General features: G+C 51.6%; 1 protein-coding gene across 1 annotated transcript in view; it reads left to right on the forward strand.

Moving 5' to 3' along the window:
* The window catches only part of KHDRBS3 (KH RNA binding domain containing, signal transduction associated 3), a 188,329-nt gene extending 182,848 nt beyond the window's left edge, over positions 1–5,481 (forward strand). The window contains exon 11 of the transcript XR_007148572.1: positions 5,207–5,481. The gene's annotated coding sequence lies outside the window, so the exon portion shown is untranslated. The remainder of the gene's footprint in view (positions 1–5,206) is intronic.
* Positions 5,482–8,166: the final 2,685 nt, after the last annotated feature.

Raw genomic sequence — 8,166 nt, forward strand, 5'->3', positions numbered from 1 at the left:
TCACTCTCAGTAAGTGATTTCACTGAGTCCTTAAAGCTTTAAGAAGGTGAGTGTCATCCCCTTTTTACAAAGGAAGACACTTAAGCTTCTAGGGGTGAAATCACTCACATCAACTCACACACCCTGCAACGCGTAGAGCCAACGTCGAACCGTCGCGTCCTGTCCAGAGTCGGTGTTGTTGGTGGCCATCACACTGTCGCTCCTCTGGACGAGCACTGACTCCCCCGTTGGACTGAAGGCTGTTTAAGAGCAGGGGCTACTCTTTATGTTACCTTGTATCCCTGGAAGTGACTCCCACAACACTGAGCATTAGTTCGATGTGATTGAGAAGTACTCCCCGCTCTGGCTCTCTTCCACCTCTGCCCCACATTCCCTCCTGGAAAATTTCCTTGACTGCGTTTAGGCTCTGAATCTTCTCCTATTCAGGTGATGCCTTGTTGATCCGCTATCAGTATTCATTCAGGTCCACTGACCCAACCTCTGCTATGCTGCAGACACTGTGCTGTGGGACGTCGTCCCGTCCCCAAAGACGCAATAGCCTGCGGGGGAGGTGGTCGAGGAGGGTGTCGGTAGGACAGAGGCAGGCGCGTGGAAGAGAGGCGCTCCTGTTAGGTGGGTGGGTGGAGGTGGGGCGGGTGCCAGCAGGGGAATCAGCACCAGGAACAGAGAACCTGACCACATGGGGGAAGGTGTTCTTGGAAGCACTCCGGCCCCAGCTCCGTCATCTACCGGCTTTATGACCTTGGTTAGGTTACTAAACCTCTCTCGACTGCAGCTGCAGTGTCAGTTTCCCCACCCATAAAATGGCACAGTAAGGAGACACCCACCTCAGTGTCGCTGTACAAGGACAAGAAACGTGCGCGGCTCTAACATAAGTGTTTGCTCTTGCTTGTTGCCTTATGTAAGTACTTGGAGCTATGAAAAAGCACGATTATCTGGGAAATCAGTTATGTTGGGCAATCAGAGAAAGCAGGAGGCGATGCCGTCTGGGTAGGCACGAGACGCGTGATGAAGGGCCTTGCGGTTCCTGCTAAGAAGCTTAGACACGCTGACCCCATTTTCAGTAATAATATCCTCCTCATCTCCAAACTTGCCCTACTCCAGCCCCCGAGGCGGAGACAGTGCCTTGGGCATCTCCGTTCCAGCAAGAACTTTGTAGGAACCTGTTTGCACGGGCTGTCGATCTGATATCCGGACACACTGTCTTAAACACAGGGCCCTACCTTTCATCCTCGACCTCCTCTCCACAGAGTAAGGGCTTATCAGGAAGACCATGAATAGGAAAGAGTGGTCGGGGGATCAGTAGGATTCCTAACACACAGTGTCAGGGGTGGTAGGAGGAGTTAGCAGAGAGCAAACAAAACACCCGCTCGTGTCAATAGTATTACAGTTCAGACAGTCTAGCTCATTGGTTTCACTCACAATTAGACAGTGACTCTGCTCTGGCCAGTGTGTACAGAGAAACGAATCCCAGAGTCTAAACCGAATGATTTGGAGAAAAAAATAAAAATGTAATCAGAAGTCGAAGTAACCAAAACGTAAGCCACTTGATACGATTTAGGTCATGAATATAAATAACAAAGTTTGTTACTTTCTATGCAAATAATGTCTACTGCTTATATCCGTCAATGTCTTATACAGATAGAAAGGGAAAAATAAAACCATCACTGTGTTTGAAATAACAAAATCTACCTTGTCTTGATTCTGTTTCCATCTCTGAGACGGGTTGTAGGACATTTCCCAGTCTGACTTGCGTCCTCCTCTTGTCTAATCCAACTGATTAGATTCTCAGTGGGATTCTGTTTCAGTGATGAGCACCTAGTCCTGAAGTTGTTTTTCAGATCTTTGTGTGATGAGCCCCTCAGTGGCTCCCGTGGCTTTCAGGGTAAAGCTCAGATCCCTGGCTCTGAACACAAAGCCCGGCCCCATCTTGGTCCTGCCTCCCGGCTGCTCCAGCAGGCTCTCTACCCCTCCCTGCCCTGCTCCAGCACTGCTCTCCCCCCGCCCCACCCCGCCCTGCTCCGGCCTTGCTACTGAACATCCCTCACAGTGCTTTCCTGTCCTCCTCTGCCTGAGTCACATTTCCTCGCCCCTCCCTCTCACCCAGCTCTTGGCACAGCTAGTCGTTAGGGTCTGTCCAACTTTGAAGTGAACCGTGAAGCTTGGCCTTGCCGGGGAAGCCTCCTTGGCACACGGTCTCCACTTCAGGCCTGGGTGTGGGATCCCCGGGGGTGGAGAACCCTTGTAGCTGCCCGAATTCTGCAAAACAGCGTCCCTCGAGGGGCCGTTCACTTTCCTTTCCACCCACCCTCCGACCGGCATAGAAACACCTTTCATGTATGGACCATGTCTTGTGCCCACGAAGCGGCAGGTGAACAAGCAGTCAGATACACGAGCGAACCTGATGAATTGAGGCGGCACGGTGTCTCCGCAGCACGGGAGACGGGACAGGACGTCCTTGGTCTCACCGGGCAGAGTCAGTCACCCTTCCATTTGCAGAGAATTTAGCAGGTTTAAAAAATATATTTTGTATAATGTTTATTTTTGAGAGAGACGGAGAGACCGAGTGAAGCAGAGGAAGGGCAGAGAGAGAGGGAGACACAGAAGCCGAAGCAGGCTGCAGGCTCCGAGCCATCAGCCTAGAGCCTGACGCGGGGCTCGAACTCACGAACTTCGAGTTCATGACCCGAGCCGAAGTGGGACGCTTAACTGACTGAGCCACCCAGGTGCCCCTAAACAGGTTTGAATCATCTACATCATTCAGATGTAGATCTAGATACATAAAAATATCTTTTGACCACCACTACTGGCAAGATCCAGGCCTTACGTCCCCTGTCTGCTACCTCAGAAGGTCCCTCGTACCTGACAGGCCACTAAAAGGGGAGACGGACTAAGTGAGCAGGCGCAGAAGCCCTTGTGACGTGAGCGGGGCTCCCAGAGCTAGGTCTCCGTCCTGTTTGTTGATGCGTCTGTCTTCCCGCAAACACGGAGCCATGTCTTGTTTGACTTGTTCATCCAGGTGCCAGCGTGGTCCCTGGCACACGGGCAGGGGCTGCTGACATGCTCCACAAGGAGCGAGCGAGTGAGTGGGGGGAGCGGACGACCCTGTGCCTTTTCAAACACCAGCACTGAGCCCTTGGCACTCTTACGAGTTTGCTTTCTCGGTGAAAACGAGATTAAGTAACTTCTGGGACCACTGGCTTTTTCAGTGGGAATGCGAAGTCGGGAAACCAAGATACGGCCTGTATTTAATAGGTACTCCATGGGCTTGGTACAAAATCTAAAATCCCGAAGGATAGAATGCAAAGTTGATCTTCTTTCCCACCCGTACCCCAAACACCCACCTGTTTGCATGGTTTTTTGTGTATTTGTCCATTTTTCCAGAGATAGTCTGTGCATAAGCAAAGCATAGGTTTCTTTTCTAATTGTTGCTTTTTTACATACAGAACAGTGCGCTGTTTTCTACCTCCCTCATCTCACTTTAGAGTATAGCTTAGAATTCATTTTCGTCATTTACACTGTAAAGCTGCCTTTTTCTTTCCATTGGCTGAATGGTATATATATATGAACTAACTATTCTAATTTAAACAAAGATTGACAGACATGCAGTTCACCTCCCGTATTTTACGCCCACTAAAGACAGTGCTAGAAAGCAGAGCCCTGCATCTCTGTTATCGTGCACGTTTGTATACGTCTTTGAGAATGAATTTCTGAGCCAGGTTCGTTAAGTCTTTGCATATTTTAGGAATATTACTGCGTGGTTCTCTACGGACGTAATGATGTCCCTGATTATGCTTTTCTGGGGGAAACTTGAACTCCGACTGCCACGTGCATTCTTACCGTATACAACCGTTAGCACGGAAAACTCCTCTACTCAAAACGGGTTTGAAATGGTCTCTGACGCCCAGCATGGTGACTGGCATGCCGTGGGTTAGATCCCTGTGCAGACAAGTGAGGCTGTGGGCCTCCTCCCACTGCCCAGCCTGAGCAGATTGGCTCCGAGGGCCGCCCGCGGTCTGGGGGGCCCACGAGGGTACCTTGAAGTGTCCTCGCCCACCTTTCCTTGTTCATCCTGACAGTACGTCGGGATCTTCCCTCTCCCTTTTTGCCAAAAGAACCCTTTTTCCCATTCACTCTGAGAGTACTGGCTGCTGGCACTCGATTCAGGAAATACTGATTAACCAGACCACACCCCAGCCAATAGATCTACTGCATTCGATGTTTACCTTGTGCATGCAGCATTAGCCTTTAAATCCGGTTTGCCCTGGTCAGTCGTAGCACGTGCGGGTGGCCCGTGTGGCTCACCGTCCCTGGCCCCACGCAGTAATAACAGGCTCTGCGAAGGCAGAGGCCGTGCAGAGGAAACGGTGGTGAACTCTGTGAGGGAGGGCAAGGAGGCAGAGGTTTCACAGAGAAGGGGACACCTTCATGGAGCTTTCTAGAGCTCAGTTGAGATCTCGAAGCAGGGAGAAGAATGTAGGGTGTTAACGGGCTGGTGCAGGCGGGAAGGCAGACGTTGGTGACCCCACGTGGGCACGTGAGCAGGTGCCCGAGCCGGCAGAGCAATGGGGGATGCTGGAGCGCTGGGAAGGACCAGGTCATAGGGCACCAAGAGCAAACAGTGTGGTGGTGACGGGTCCCTGGGGCCAGACGTGTGTGACCAGAGCTGTGGAGTAGAGTGACGGCCACTTCTCCGTTGTGATTGGGTGACTTTCGTTCCCTCTCGATTGCCACTGGGTTTGTTTGAAATCATGGTTGTATAATATATAGCACATCAAAATATATTCTTTGGCGTTAATGAAAAACTTGTAAATATTTCTGAAAGTTGGGTCTCATCTCAGACGACAAGAAGTCAAGGACTGTCCCGTCAGTGTGTTCCTGTGGGGACCCGTGTCACATTTTGGTATTAGAGTTCCATGTAAAACAAGGCATTGCCATTCTGAAATCAGACCCATAAATGTCGCGTTGGAGAGTATTTTGATTCTCACCATACTAGTTAACCATTCATCTGCCTTACTAAACACAAATATTTTATGTTCTTCAATTTCTGTTATTTTGTTTTGCCTCGTCTTCCATTAACATCCTTATTTCTCCTAAGTTTCAGCTTGCCTGCTTCCTCTGCCTAAATCCCACCACCCCCAGCAGAGCGTAGATAATTATTAGTTTCTTGATGTCCACAAATATATTTCATTTTCCTCTCTTTCAGGGACTTTCCTTCAAGTTGTGGACTGCTTACGAATTGTCAACTCACCAACGTGCCTAGTCAGTAAATGAATTCACTTGGGAGCTTGAAAATCGTCTTAATTTTTTGTTTCACAATTTTAGGTCCTGTGAAATGTTTTTATAAAATGGTATGCCTTTTTAATTTGGAAAGCCTGTTTTAAAAAAGGGAAGGAAAATCCCGTCTTATTTTGTGGTCTCCCAACAACGAACGAACAAATGATCTGTGTATCACTTAATAAAGGCTGTCCGTTTCAGTCTCGTCCACTTGAAAATAAACTAGAAAAACAAAGTGTTGTTATTTCAGGAAGCTCTAGATTGTGCACACTAGAGAACCCTGTATGGCTGTCCCTCGCTGCCAGAGGTCAGGATTCTACACATATTCCAGATTCGAAAACGATGTCTCTGTCTCCGTGATGGAGCACGAAACGTGGGTGTGTCCTGCCAGAAAGGAAAGCTGATTTTCATGCCTCTCTTGTAGTTTGTTACGGAGCGTGAAGGTCCTAGTCCCTGGGGACAGGATTATTCTGTTCGTTCTCTTTCCTTCATTTACTAGTGCATCGTGATTTTAATTTAATATGCCCCGGGAGAATGTTTTATTCCTTCTGCCGGAAGCTCACGCAACATGCTTCCCAGTCTTGGAATTTCAAGAAGAGTCTCGTGCGCTGTGAAAAGTGTCCGTCTCCTCCCTCGAAGACACGTTTCCTCAAGGCATTAGCTTTGACGGTGCGTTCCACGTGGGGAGCATCGTGTTAACCACAGAATAACTTCTGATAAGCTCGCATTTCCTTATCCTCTCATGATGCACCCTAAAAACACGATTCTCCTCTACTCCTGCAGCCAGTCGTGCCGTTGCATTTGCCGGATCGACATTTCTGCAGCTCGGGAGTGCCAGGCGGGAAAGTTCTGTTCTGGAGGGGGTGCGGTGGGTGCGGTGGGTGGGCGCCACGGCCCGGAGGCTGAGTAACCCAGCAGCACGCTCGGGAAGGCGGGGTGCGGTGACGGTGGGATCCGGGGACCCTGTTGTTTGAAATTAAACAAACAAACAGGAAGCGTAGAACATAAGCCAGATTGTTGTAAATGGAAAAGAAGTTGAGCTTCCTTGTTCGTTGCAGCCTCTCCCCTACGGAGTCGGTGATGTCAGTCATATACGCCTGCAAATAAGAATCCCAGGGATTCAAACTTTCCAACGTCCCTTCCGCCTGTCCCCTTGTCCTGACTCCCGCTCTTGCTACCATAATCTTGACCTCTTATTTTCCCGCCTCCGTTGCTTAATTCATTAAATGCATACTCGTCAAAAATCTCGCCTATGCTGGGCACTGCCCTACACGCGAGAGCGGGCGGAGAACAGATCAGGGAGCTCGTCCTCCAGAAGCTTCCTTCTTCAGTGGGAGGCGACAGGCCATCAGCCACAAACCCAGAGAGAGAAGGCCAGGTGGTGACAGTGCTGTTGAGGAACTTGAGAGCACAGTCACGGGGGGCGGGGGTTAGACTTTAATTTGTGTGGCAGAGGAATCACAGGGTGACCTTTTAGCAGAGTCCTAGCAAAATAAACAAGCGAGCCACATCAAGACCTCACCCAGCACGTGCAAAGATCCTGAGGTGGGAACATGCTCGGGAGCTTGAGCAGCAAGGATGCCAGCGTAGAAGTGATAGGATGACCAAGGGGCAAAGAGGACTGCAGTGAAATCAGGGTGGCGGCTGGGGACCAGAGCACGTGGGGCCACCTTTGGGCTTTATTTCAGTGGGAGGAGGAGTTTGAACGCAAGAGCAGCGTGACACAATGTGCGTTTTCGTAGGATCACTTTGGCAACCGCCTTGAGAATGGGCTGTGGTGGGGCAAGGCGGGGGCACCCCAGAGAGGCCAGGGCAGTGAAGGTGAGCGGGCCGGCCGGCCTGCCCCGGGGAACAGCAGCCACACAAACACTGAGGACGGGCCCAGCTGCAGACGTGCCTGGAAGGCACTGCCCGTGGGTCGATGTGGAGTGCGGGAGAGGGGCAGTGAACGGTGCAAAGAGTTCGGTCCAGGGCCACTGAGAAAATAAACTGCCTCTCCGAGGCTGGATGACCATAGAAGGAACCAGGGGATACGTTAAGGACCGAGGCCTTCGTGACCGTGGTTGACTTCACAGAGTGAGAGCTGGGAGCAGACTCAAGGACGGATTGGAGAAGAATTAGTGTCAGCGGCTCCTTCAAGAAGCTTCTTCAAGGAGTTGCCGGGGGGGGGGGGGGGGGTGCGGTCGAGATGGGGGATGGGGGTGGGGAGAGGCCCGGCTGGTGCCGAGATGCCCCTGACCCGTCAGCGCAGGAGGCCGGGCGCCCACAGCGCTGGGGGATGCGGGCGGGGAGGAGGGGGGACAGCTCGGCCAGCAGTGGCCCCGAGGGTCCAGGTCTCCCGGCCCCCGCAGGACAGACTTCCTCTTGGAAGCCCAGCTCTGAAAGGGCTCTTTGAGTGTCCCCGAGGCTGGGGGAGAGCCTAAGAGGGATTGTGCCGCCCAGAACAGAAGCACAGCCGAACAAAGGAAGCCTTTAGACACGAAACTCCTGGACCTTTCTCTGGCTGAGTTCGATTCGGTCCCCCTCAGACAGCTGGGGTTCCTCCTCGGCGACTCTGGTGCCACCGGCAGCTGTCCAGGCAGGGCGGGCTGAAATAACCATTCTGCATTCTAGCGTTTGACTGGAGGATCTGAGCGACTTCCTGTGGTTTTCAAAATCACAGCCGATGGCCTTTTCTCCACGTTTATATTAGACCCTGCAGCCCAGCTCTTTCAAGGGATACCTTCCTGGAGTTGTCACCACTGTGCTCGCTGCCATGCCCAAATACCTTCCTCTTTCTGGTGACCGCAGGGTCCTCTGCAGAGTGGCTGGGCCCTGTGCTGTTGCACTGAGACACTGGGAGCTCGGAGAAAAGGATTCTTTTGTGTGGAAGCTCACGGCCCCTCCCCT

The sequence above is a fragment of the Prionailurus viverrinus genome, chromosome F2, assembly GCF_022837055.1.
Source record: "Prionailurus viverrinus isolate Anna chromosome F2, UM_Priviv_1.0, whole genome shotgun sequence".
NCBI lineage: Eukaryota > Metazoa > Chordata > Mammalia > Carnivora > Felidae > Prionailurus > Prionailurus viverrinus.